We start from the raw sequence: 13,815 nt of genomic DNA on the forward strand, positions 1-13,815 counted from the left end.
CCTGGTATTACCGGCTATTAGCAACAGTAATATTATTATTAGGTAATTAACCGGTTAAGGTAATTTTTGGATGTACCCGACCGCCAAATAAATATTTTATGACTCTTAACAAATCACAATCCAGCAACCTACTCTGTATCAGGTCCCTCTTCATCTAGAAAAGGAGTACCTCCCACCTCCCTTCATCCCGTCCAAAATCCCTATCCTGTTCCTTCCCTTTCCTCGTTTACCTAATATTCTCCCATCTATTACAGTTTTCAGCATCCAATTGCCAATCAATACGCCCTACATCCATTTTTCCTGCCTCCATAGCATATCTCCCAACAATCCACTCTCCAAGACCACCATACCAAGTACTTTCTCCCTTGTTTTCCTTTCGGTTTATATCACTTCCTCTATTCTTCTCCACACCCACAATTCAAAAGTATCCAATCTACGTCTATCCTCCTGCTTCATTGGCCACATTTCCACGCCGTACATAGCTACGCTCCATATCAAAGGTTTTAAGAGTCTTTTCTTTATATCTTTCCCTGTCATCAACTCCCTCCTCTTTGTGAAAGCCTCTTTGCCTAGCGCAATTCTTCTCCTTATGTCCCTACCACTTTGACCGTGTTGGTCCAAAACACTTCCGAGATACTTAAACTGTTCTACCTGCTCTAGTTTTTGCCCTCCTATTTTAATGTTAAGCTTGACCTTTTTCTTTCTAGAAAATCGCATAACCTTTGTTTTCTTAATATTGATTCTCATCCCGTACCTGTCGCACTGAATTTCCAATTCACTCAGCAATGCTTGCAACCCCTGCTGACTGACAAACTAGAGCTTGGTCATCAGCGAACCTAACTGATTTTACGAATTCCCCGCTGACTTTCATTCCTACCTCCAGTTCTTCCCATGCCTCCTTAACCTTTTTTTCAACATACAAGTTGAACAGCAACGGTGATAATGAGCAAGCCTGCCTTACACCTCTTCCTGGCACTGCCCATCCAGAAACCCCGTTCCCCACTCGCACCTGAGCAGTCTGAGACATGTACAGGTTGCCGATTAGCCTCCTTTCCCTCCAATCTATTCCTATCCTCTGCAATATACTCATTAGTTTTCCCAATTCACTCTATCAAACGCTTTTTCGAAATAAATCAACGATACAGGCAAATACTTCCTGATTGTATTCTATATACTCGATTAGTGGTCTCATTACTTCAATGGCATCACGCGTACCTCTCAACTTCCTAAACCCAAACCGATCATCCCCTAAATCATAATTTGCCCTACTCTCTAGCCTTTTTTTTATGATCCTGAGAATAACTTTAGCTGCGTGGGATATCAAGCTTATTATCCTATAGGCTTCACATGATGTAGCCTTTACCGTTTTCGGAATAGGAATAGACCTGATCTCACAAAGTCTTCCGGCCAGATTCCTTCCTCATAGATACTACGAATTAGTCCATATAGCCTCTTCCTCCGACATTTTCCTAAACATTTCCGTAGTTCCGCAGGAATGTTATCCGCCCCCACAGTTATTATTCAGCGTTAGCCACAGTTATCCGCCCCTCAGTTATTATTTAGTTTAATCTCCCTTAAAGTCCTTTCAATCTCATAGTCGAGTATGCCTGGGCTTAAGCTATCATCCTCTACGTCATGTTCCTTTTCTATGCCTAACTTTGTTCGTCTAAGTTCTTTACTATACGTTCTTCTATATATTCCTTCGATCTCTCTTTCCTGTGTCAAATATTATCTTTCCCACCTTATCTCTAACTGATAGCATAGATCTTCCCTTCTTACTTCCCAATAAAGATTTAACTTTGCTGTACAGCGCACCAATTTCACCCTTCCTCTGCAAACTTCACACAGCCTCGCACTGCGTCCTCCACCATGCTTCGTTTATTTATTTGTTGCCGACCTTAAGTTATGATTTAACTTTTTGTACTTCATTTTGCCTAACTATATGTTTACAGTCTTTCATTTTTTCCTCTCATCCATCTTTGTCCAGCCGTCAATTCTTGTCAGTGCACCAATGCATTCGCAGAAATCAAATTACGCATTTTAAAAATAAAACAAGAAATAGTCGGATTCAATAAAAATCAAATTATATTTTTAAGTTTGCGAATTATGATTGGGTAATAAGTAACTCTTTCTGCTATTGAATTGCACTTAAAAAACTGCATATTCTTTTTTAGTAAACATAGCTCCATATTATTGGGGAGGTATAGATTTTTATCAATATATTCGCAAGTAATGTTATACCAAAAAGTACCTCAACCAGTATTTCAAGAATATATGATTTTGTTGTGGCAAATGAGATTTCAATTTTTTAAATAATATTAATTCCTAGCAAACACCTATAAATACATATGCTAGGAGGACTATCAGAAATTTCAAGCACTATAACTATGTTTATTATTAGATCTCTTTATTTGACCTTCGTTTAAAGAAGAAAAATGGCCATCATAAAATCTTTTAGGGAAATAGAGCGCAGAAGTGTGAACCCAAACTCAGATAAATCAGATTGGTACCTTCGCGTATTTAAGCAGTTAAATTATAAATTGGACAGTAGCGCTATTAAAATAAGATGCATCCTTTAACAATATCAGTGAACACCTTAACCTTTCTTTGCACTATATTTGTAAGAGTCTTACGATATGCATATATTTGATGTTTAACGTCTACACATTTCATTCTGCTGTTAGTTTTTACTTTCTGTCGAGTGGATTTAATCTTTATGAGTTCAAATCCGTTATAAATGGCACTATTAAGTTGCTAAATCAATAGCTACAAAATTTCCCACCATTCAATATATATATATATATATATATATATATATATATATATATATATATATATATATATACACTCGCACATGTAACCCGTCACTGTAGCTACAAAACGCCTGTGTATTTTTTATTTAAATTATAGTTACTTGCGTAGCATCTTCGAAAATTTTACCTACTCCTCTATCTTAATTTTTCTGTTAAATCATTCTCACCTTCTACCTTACATGCGTACAACAGAATTCTTTCCTGTATGCACTATAGCTGAATTTTCTTCCATATATCGATAAGTTTTCTGCTCATTAGTATTTAGAAAACATGAAAAAGCCATTTTTATATTGCCATCACGATGTGGCATTTAAGAGTAATAAATGGCACTAGCTATAAATGGGACATTTTGATACAGAACTATGGGATTCCATGGCATCCAATACGGTAAACCTGGTGATGCAATGCCCTCGAGGTGATTGTACTGAATTAGATTCCTGTTAAATATACGATAGCATACATGTATGCCAGAAGAAAAAAGATCCCCATTCAATAGTACAGATTAGTAAAGTTGCTTGGAACAGTTTTTTTATATTTTAATAAAACGCTTATCTGTAGATACTCTAACCATTGATTCACCTCTAATATAAAATTTAAGCCAACATGTAATGTAAAACTGATTTTTTCCAGCGCGATAGTGATCAGACACACCATTATAAGTTTTTTCTTCCATATTTAAATGCGAAAAAACGTTGCTATTTCTTTAGCTTACTCTGTAAAATACGTCTACGTGTTACAATTTCAATGTATTAACCTCAATGTTTAGTGCTTTAGCGGCAACCGTTTCAAGTTGAAGAAAATTTATTTCACCTTCAGCGACGACATAGGTAACCCTTCTGAACATGTGAAGTTTCTTTTGTTTGAGGGAATCGTTAGCTAATACTTTTGTAATGCTGCAAAAATGATATAAGAGCCTGTTTTGTTTTGATGTGATTTCAAATTTTAGAGAGAGGAGTTAGTTAAATTAAGTGGAAGGTCGTCTCGAATCCAGCTACTGGTCTTGCTGAAATAAGCATGAACACCACTTATAAATGTCTACTGAATAGATAAACAAAGCATATCAAGAACACCAGTAATAATATTTTTGTTAACAATTTAATATTGACTTTCGTTAGTGCCAGCCACACGCTTGTGATACAAAAATTGTACTTCTGATGTATCTGTGCGCCTTGTGTTTCCAGACAACTCGTTCCCAAACAGCTGAGGTGCAAGATTTTCCCAGTTGAAGTCAATGTTCCAAAAAAATTACGAGTTTCTTGCGAAGATTATTATTGCCGATGAAACTTGCACCACTGCATAATTTTGAACCAAATGAAGAGCATTAGTGCTCTAAGTGGAAATCAGCGGCATCACCAACACCAAAAATACCTGAGAGAGTTCTGGCCATATCATTTTTATTTCAAGGGAATGTTATTTCAACATTTTTACCAGCTTAGAAACGTCAATGTACTATAGATATATTATGAAAATATTCTGATGCTGTATCTTTGGATAAAGGCCACATTGAATACTATCCGAACTGATGTTGCACCTTGATAATTCACGGCTGAACATAAAGAACGTTGGGGCTGAATATATACATCTCCCATAAGTGAATGTGAAATGTTTTCTTTATCTTTCCATTAGTACCTAATCAGCTACAGTTGGATTTTTGTATTCCTCATGGTGAAGAAATAACATCTTGAAAGCATTTAACGCCATCAGAAAGTTGCGTGGGCGAACTTTGTATGTTTCAAATATTATTTGAGCAGTCATTCACAAAATGCTGAAGTTAAATACAGTTTGCCCAGTATATTTAGAAAATAAAAATATATGAACTCTGTAAATTGAGTTACACTCGTATTTTTCCTTATTGGATAAAAAAATGGGAAATAATACTAATAAAAGGAAATATAATACTTACATGGACCTTTCGAATTATGTTCTGTGCTATGATAATGTTTGATAAGGTCTCCGCCATATCCATCACACATTTTATGTGAATTTGGTGGAAATAGCAGTGTAAAATTTGAAAAACTATTTTCAAAACTTAGTTTTATTCAAGGCTCGAAATGGAAAATGTTGTTAGAAATAAATGCGTACGTTTGCAAATACCAACATCTGAGTGTGTTGGGAGTTGGGGAGTTTGGGTGTTGGGTACTTGATAAAATCTACTTGTATTACGTTTTGATAATGTTTAGTTGAGGCTTAGGGACAGAATTGAAGAGTGTCCGGCAAAATTTACGTTACATAATTGTAAAAAAGGTTAGAATAACTGTACTGTTAACATGGTAGAATATTTAATTAGCTACTGAATTAGCTCTTAGCGAAAAAATTATCACTTTCGCAGTTATATTAATGACGGTATAATGAGATCATAAAGTTTCTTTACATTATTTTAGAATATTATTGGTGCAAAAAAATGAAAAAAGGAAACTATCGAGGTACATTAATACTATTAATCATTTAAAAGCAGTTGAGTCATTAATATCGCTTGTTTTTACAGCGTCTCAAGATGACATGGTTGATACTTGTGCAATGTAACTTCCTATTACACACTCACTAATTATATACTTAATAACATTGCTCATCATGTAATTAGATTTTTATTATTATAAATTCCAGTGCCATTGGAATACAGTAAAGAGCAGTGATTATAGAAACCCATAAATATAAACTCTCTCTATATAAACCCCTAGAGATCATTTCTAGTGATTAAAATAATCTAATTTATGATATCTAAATACTATAATAACATACATATTATCTTACCTATAAATGTAGCCATTTTCCTCGCCGAACGTAAAGAAAATCAATCTTGGATAGGTTGCATAGGTTCACACGCCGGCTGGCCATTGAGACATCAGATGTTGCCGTTACGGTGTCACCCTCTACTGGAGATCTAAAAGAAGAGGAGCAGCCGAATCAGGTTTTGAACCTTGCTATTGCAGAAACTGGTGACTGGCCACTTATGTTCACGCCTCCTTGCGTCAAGAAAAATGGAGACCTATGTATGTTGTTCGAAATGGATGCAGAGTACGCCATTTCCTGATGAAAGACATAAAATTTTCGGGTATCGAATACTTTGCTTGGAAATAAAGTGTGCTAGTAAAAGTTAGATTCAATTTTAAAGGAACCGAAGCCGTATTTTAAGAAGTGAACATTGGCATTTACGGCAAAAATATTACATGAATATAATCATACGTTTTCATAGAAAACTTGCTAAAAATAAGTGTATGTGTGTTTACGGCCCGTTTTGACATATCTGTCAAAATGAAAATGGTAAGTAGTTAATATAATTGCAAAGACCACCCAGGCATTATACACCCAAAAGTGCTTTCCAAATATTTCTTCTTTTTTCTGATTTCAATACATCTCGATGTTACCGTAAAAGTAGAAGCATAACGGCAAATCATGGATAATAAATTCAAGCCAACATCTTAAAAGTTCAATCATCCATTAAATATATCTCCACATCAACATACACACATATATATATATATATAATGGTACGGCACAATAAAACACAAATAGAATAGCAACATTTAAAAGCAACACTCACGCGGTAAATTGTTCGAGCTTTCGGCCCTTTCAGAGGCCTTCTTCAATTCTTCGAGACTTGAAGAAGGCCTTTATGTATATATATATATATATATATATATATATATATATATATATATATATATATATATATATATATATATATATATATATATATATATATATATATATATATATATATATATATATATATATATATATATATATATATATATATATTCTATATATGTATGTATATGTATATATTTATACATATATGTATATTCATACATGTAAACGCCTGAGAGTAACCGTGCCTGCAAAATATCGACAATTTAAGTACTGAATGCATTTTCACAGTATCTAGCCCATCTAATTAGCACGATTCTTCCACAGGATAGTCTTTAACCTGATATGAAATCAAATCATCACTGACCAAGTAATATTTTGATTTCAGGTGAGGGCAAGGGATATAACTTTGACTATCAAAATCATCAATTATTTTTTAATTTATTTCATATTTATTTTTGCTGTTTATTGAATAGACACATTAATCAACTTTATGGTCGGTTTGGTAGGTGATGATAGAGTTCACCCAGTACTAAGACCAACGGCGTGTGAGATTCCCACATCAGGTTAGGGGAGCCAGTTCCTTTCCCGGTGGCGGTAATGGTTTCCCAGGAAGATCTGTCTCCCGAAAATCACATAGCTTGTGTATAGCTGCAGGTGCCTCTTTTGCCCGCCTTGATACTTTCAGTGGATTGATTTGTTTTTCGGGCTCATACGCTTAGATCCAAGATTCACCACCTGTGTAGATGTTAAACACAGATTTTGATGCTCTATGATTTTATTTGATGAGCATTTCTTTGCACCAATTGACACGAGTATCTTTTTGACACGAGCTTTTGTCAAATTATGCGGGATCCAATTCGAACAAATTTTTTTCACAGGTAAATGGTCATGTATTACCTAATCTCAAAGTATATTTCAATTTCACGATAAGGTTCATGACGATCATTCTTTTCTAGTTCTTGAACAGAACCAATTTTTTTCTGGCACAAGAACTGGTTTTTGACGATCTTCACGACTTCAGTCGCTAAGCGAACAGCGGCCATAATGGATTTCGTTTTACCTGCATTTTAAAGTGGCAAAGGATAGTGCTTCGTCGCTAAAAGAGGACGTAAGTTGATCGATGCATTCTTGTCTTAATAATCAACGTCCAGAGTTGCAAATAATCATCGCACGAAAGTGTTGACGACTTAACTTCATTTTTTCGCTGGGTCAAAATTTTCGTGTCACTGTACACAACAGTAAATATGATTTAACGACACAATTTCCTGAAGAAAGTTAGCGTTAAAAGAGTCTGAGTAGTTAAAAGTTTCAGATGGAGGCGTCAGATGGCGCCTTAATCACTTAGTGTTGTCAAGGTTATATAAATAGCTACCCTCGTATTTGAGTAACATATTTGATTTGCCCAGTATTTTCCTCGAATATATATCAGTTGCTACCGAGCAATTAGACTCGGTAAAAATAAATAGGAACATGAAAATTGTTTTCTTTTAATGTATTGATTCATTTCGTATGCGTAAATTCCTGAATTAAGGATAAATATTGGAAGAAATTTGTCAATGTTGAAAAATAAGAAAATAATATATTATTTTTTTGTAGCACATTTTCGAGTGCAAAAGACGGTAGGTGTTCCTAGGGTACATGCTAAAATAATTTGTACCCTATGCGTACTTGAGTATTTAGGTGGAGGTATTATATTCAGGTAATGAAAGAAGGGTGGTGAGAAATGTAGCGTCTCTATAAGTCAGATTTCAACGCCAAGGGTTTTACTTTTACCGTTCCATCTTACGGACGGCGAGCTCCACTCTGAGTGCTATCCAAATAACGCACCAAACAGGAATCAGGGCACCTACGATAATTTCTGGCAAACCTGGGGTTCAAATCTGGCCCAACTGGGTGATAAACTGGTATATTAGGCACCTCACCAATGCATTCCCCAAAGAACATAATATTTGTTAGCCTTGAGATGGATATAATAAGCTCCATTATGATTCCTCCTGATATTTTGTGTTTGTTTTCCCTCTATATTCTGTATAATTCCAATTATTTAGTTTAAATGAAAGTGATTATTTATTATTTAACGATAAATATATATTTAATCAAATTATTTCAATATTTTTTCGCATTCCTTGTAGACTTTAAAAATGGGGATAACTTTGGACGATTTATTGCGTAAAATATTCATAAATTTGAGCCCTCTTTTTCTTCTTGGATTATATTTAGTAAAAGTAAAAGATCAAGGGCCAAGTTATAATTAAATTAATTTTTCACTATATTTCTCCTAAATTTATACTAACATATAAAAAACCATAAACAAAGTAAATAACCCGAAGGTCGGTTTGGTAGGTAATGGCAGAGTTCATCCAGTACTAAGCACGACGGCGTATGAAATTCACTCATCAGGGTAGGGGGGCCAGTTCCTTTCCCTGTGCCGGTTATGGTTTCCCATGAAGATCTGGTACCCGAAAAATCACATAGCTTGCTGGAGCTGCAGGTGCTCAGAGTGCCATGCCCGGGAATCGAACCCGGGCCATCCGATCAGTAGTTCAACGTTCTACCCCATGGACTACCGCGACCATATATATATATATATATATATATATATATATATATATATATATATATATATATATATATATATGCACACACACATATATATATATATATGTGTGTGTTTAAGTTCATGTGCAATCGAATATTATTGTGCTGGATTGCAATAAAATGAAGGCCTTGAAGTTATGTGAGTTTAAAACTGTAAGGAAAGAAGAAAGCTCATTTTACCTTTTTTAGCACTGTAAATTACATGCTTTATTAGTTTTTATAGGCTTTTTTGAAATGATTGTGATAATATATTAGGTTTCTCCTTTCACCTGATTTACTACAGTTTACTAGACCTACAGTACTCAACGAAAGAAATTGGGAATCGGAACATTCGAAGTTACCATAAATAATAATACTATGGCCTTTAATTAGGAGCTTCCATGGAATTGATTGCATAAATATCATCCTTACGTCTATGAGTTATAAAATAATATAAATATCCTCAGAAATAATACCGGACTATTAAAAGAATAATAACCAAATATTGCTCGCTGTTAAAGCTCGCTGGTAAACTTATAAATATGTTTAGCTGGATAGTTATTACATGATCAACGTGAGATAAAAAGGGTTTGTTTGATAGAAAATTTTACAATTATTTCAAAATCGAGGTAGGAATTAAAGTATTTCCGGAGCTTTCTTTTGAAATCTTTTAATTACTTTTGTCAAGAGATATAGATGATATCTCACAAGTATCCCATCTCTGGGCGCTTTTTTAATTGATATGTATTTTCTCTCACATTTATTAATTTTTTTGCAACTTTTCCTGATTGTTTTTAGTATTTCTTTTACATACTAGGCATACATATTTTGCCCCATAACAGTTTTCAATACTGGAAAATGGAAATTAACGGTCTTTGTGTGTATTTGCCAATAATAGGATAGTAGAAATAAGAACACTTGCTGGCGTATCGTACCTTAGGCTGTGCGAATTTGCCAAACAGTGTAGGCAATCGTTTTCATTTCCTAAGTGCTATCCACTGTTTCAACCACAATTATATTCAAAATTTTTAGTTTTTTCTTTAATAAAGATGTAAAAGCACTACATTTTCAATTCAAGTACACTATTTTTAGCATACTAACAGTTTAAGAAGGTAAAGCCCATAAAAGAGTGCAACGATTCATTGTCTTCCCCCTTTGTGCAAAAATATAACCTGACAGCCGAGACTACTACATATAAAACCCCTATTCAATTTCCCTTACCTTCTTCCTAAATTGAATCCAATTTTTTCGTCCTAGTCCTACCCCTTTCTACCTTGCCAAAAGTTCTCTCCATTATAGTCTTACATTTCCTATCGCCAACCTGAAGGCTCTTCGTACATCTTTACTACTTCTTATAGATTTCACTCAAGATTCCCTTCTCCTCACTAAATGGAGGAGTGTTAGATATGTACAAGTTGCGGATAAGTCTGTCAATCCGCCAGTCCACTCATATTTTATAATGCATTCCATAATTCTACTCAATTTACTTTATAAAACACCTTTTAGAAATTTACATAACAGAGAAATACTTCGTGATTTTAAACTGCATTCTTCTCTCTTGGAGACATCATTACTGCAATGACATCACGAGTTTCTCTCCCTTTTCTGAGTCCAAACTGATTATCTTCTAATGTAGCGTTTACCCATGTAATTATTCTTTTATTCCACTCATGATCCATAGAACCAATACAACTGCGTGTGAAATGAAACATTACTTTATTGGCCTCATATATATGGCTGCCTTCCCCTTTCTTGCAATTGAAACTAACAATGATCTGACGAAGTCTCCCGATGACATTCTTCCATCATTAATGCTACGAGGCAGTCTATAAAATCTCTCTCTACCATATTTTACTAAGCTCTTCAGTAGCTCTGCAGGACTATTGTCTACCCCCAAAAACGTATTTATTTTTATAAAATTAATGTTCTTCCTATTTCGACATCAAGTATTTTGTTAGATCTATGCTATCCTCATCAATGTCATATTCTCTTTCTATATTTAAGCTTGCTGGCCTAATGGCCTAACTATAAAATCCCATTGTCTTCCGAATATTGTAATTTATTTTATTGCAATAATATTTGCGCTCCAATGATAATGAAGACAAGACCACAATGTAAAGATATCCAATTGCTTTCTTCAACTTACTTTGTCATTAATCTGACTGCTTAATTATATAACAATATATTTCCTTCTGTGTATTTAGGTAAAGCAAATTGCATGAAGTCATAATATGGACTCTCGTTTGAAGTAATCCTTACGACAAGTATAATTGGTTCATATGAAATGATTTCACAAGAATTGCTTTGAGTAGTTCATCAGCATTACCCTGTTGATTTTGTTATTCTATGTGCAAATGGAATAGTAGATGCTGAATAAATTCTTTTTTATCAAGAAATAACATCGGTAATGTGTCTCCTTATCTCTAAGAGCTAGTCATATGTAATATAATGCATTAATCCCCACAGCAGAAATATATGAGAAGATTAGGAAAGCCATTCAAAGTGGTGATTAAAAGTAGCTAGGTTTCGTTATTTGAAGAAAAACTTTTCGTTCGAATTCAAGGAAATTGTCTTCCAGTTAAAATCTGCGGTGTGAAAATGTCAAAACTCAGCGCGAAGGTTATTGAACATTGTTACATATTTTGTGAAGAACTATGTATCTACAATCTATGAGATTAATAGAGAACTCATGCATTCCTGCAGAGATATCCTTGCTGATATTTTGACCTTTCATTAGGATATCTTCCGAGATGAATTTCGTACCAATTGTAAGGAGCATGGGAAGCGTTTGACGCAGGTCATGTGATACATAAATAGCACCTGGGATAGGAAGTAGCTATGATAAAATTGGAACGCTCAAATGGGGTGTTCTAAATATAACCGTCAATAAAAATAAGTATTTTAAAAACATATTTATCACATGTGTAAAAGTTGAAATTGACATTCAATAAGTATAATATTTTTATCACTATTAGGTGTTAGCAAAGTACCCACCATAATGGAATAAAATAGCTTTGTATTGCAACATTATTTATTGTCATCAAGTTCAAATATAAGGCAGTATTCTATCGGCAAAATTTCTTATTTTACATCTATTTTAAGAAGAGGAGAAATTTATTAGTTGCTTGATATGTTAAATAGACGATGTTTCAAAGAAGTTTTAAATTTTTTAAAAGCATGAGTAACAAATTCAAGGTTCTGCTAGGAATGACTTTTGAGTGATGATTGTCCAATAATGAGGATAGATTTCAGAGAAATATCGTCATTTGAATGGGAAAAGTTTTATTATTGAAAGGTTTTAGGAAATTATGTAACAGGAAAAGGAACGGATAACGCAAAACATCATATTTCTGTCGGTATATCACACTTAGATTGTCTGATTTATTTAAGGATATGCTCTTCTCGGCCGAGATTGAGTGTTAATTTTATGCTAAATAACAATTTGCCAAAATTTTATATTTCATCCTTTAATTTTGCCTTCAATTTTGTAGAATTATGAGGTAAATATTTTAGTAAAAGCAGAAATTAAATTTCTCTTAGATAATATACCTTCGTCTTAATAGAATATCAATTTCAAATGCTCACTTATTTTATTTCTACTAAGTACAGAAAAATGATTAGGTTAATTATTGAATGGTGAAAAATGAAAAAGCGTAAAAATATTTGTGAAAGGAGTTAGAAAGCCATATTTCTAGGTAAACGAACGAACAATGTTTTAATATAAAAATAATAACGAATTAATAGAAGACATTTTTCGTTTTAAATAGAAGTAATATAAAATAAAACAAGCTACCTGGTGGGTTGTTTGAGTATTTCCCATCAAATTTTAGAATTTTTAAGATTAGGTGTAAAGCATCAACAGGAAAAAGAACTGGATAATGACCTTTGTTGGTCAGTACTTATCATTCTATTACTTAAAGTATTGATCTGTACGTGATGAGGACGGCGTGAGACTTTGTATTGTAAAAGTGTGTGATGTCTTAACAGTGCGTCATGTTTCACGGGGTAAATGTAGTAGACTGCGTAATTTTGGATAAAGTGTAATAATGGGCGGTGCTTCGTTTTGTACCGATGATGTGAAGCTAAACCATATATGATGGTGAAGTACAGTCGGGAATTTTGAGCATCTTGAAGGGTCATTGTGCTTTAAATGTATTTTGTTTCATTTATGCTTTTTGTGAATTATAAGGGTACATCACTAGACATTTTCCCCCGGGCCACTTGTGTAAAAGTAACGGAGTGTAAATAATAATATTTATATGCTGACTGCAAATTAAAGGCTGCATCTTCAAATAATTTCTCTACTATTTTTGTGCTCAGTTACTCCAAATGATGTCGGTCATTCGTGAATGTGAGTAATATAACATATTTTCTAGCCCTTATTAAATACAAATAAATAAATTTGGTAAATAAATTGTCAACATTTTGAAATATTTAGAAAAAAATTTTATATTTTGGTTTGGCAGCACAATATAAGAAAGTTAGCTAATTACGGGGTGTATTTCATCAACAAGAGTTTCAAAAAAATATGTTAGGACTTGACATATTTCTTAAAATTACACTTGATTTCACGGGCGTGGAAGAATTAACAGAATTAATTTTGTCCATTGAATCCGACTTGATATTTTGTAGTATATTTCCACTATGAACTAAACATTTGATAGTCATAATAACAACCATTTTGGAAAAATATAAATGGGACAGATTTCCAAAAAAGTACGCAGTATTCATGGCTTGTAGATTTATAAATTAGTTTATAACATATTTAAAACATAAAAATTGTTTTTTTTTGGCTAAACTATTATATATTTTGTACACATCCTAACTCCTTGAG

The sequence above is a fragment of the Hetaerina americana genome, unplaced genomic scaffold (genome assembly GCF_022747635.1).
Source record: "Hetaerina americana unplaced genomic scaffold, ioHetAmer1.1.p SCAF_10, whole genome shotgun sequence".
NCBI classification, from domain to species: Eukaryota; Metazoa; Arthropoda; class Insecta; order Odonata; family Calopterygidae; genus Hetaerina; species Hetaerina americana.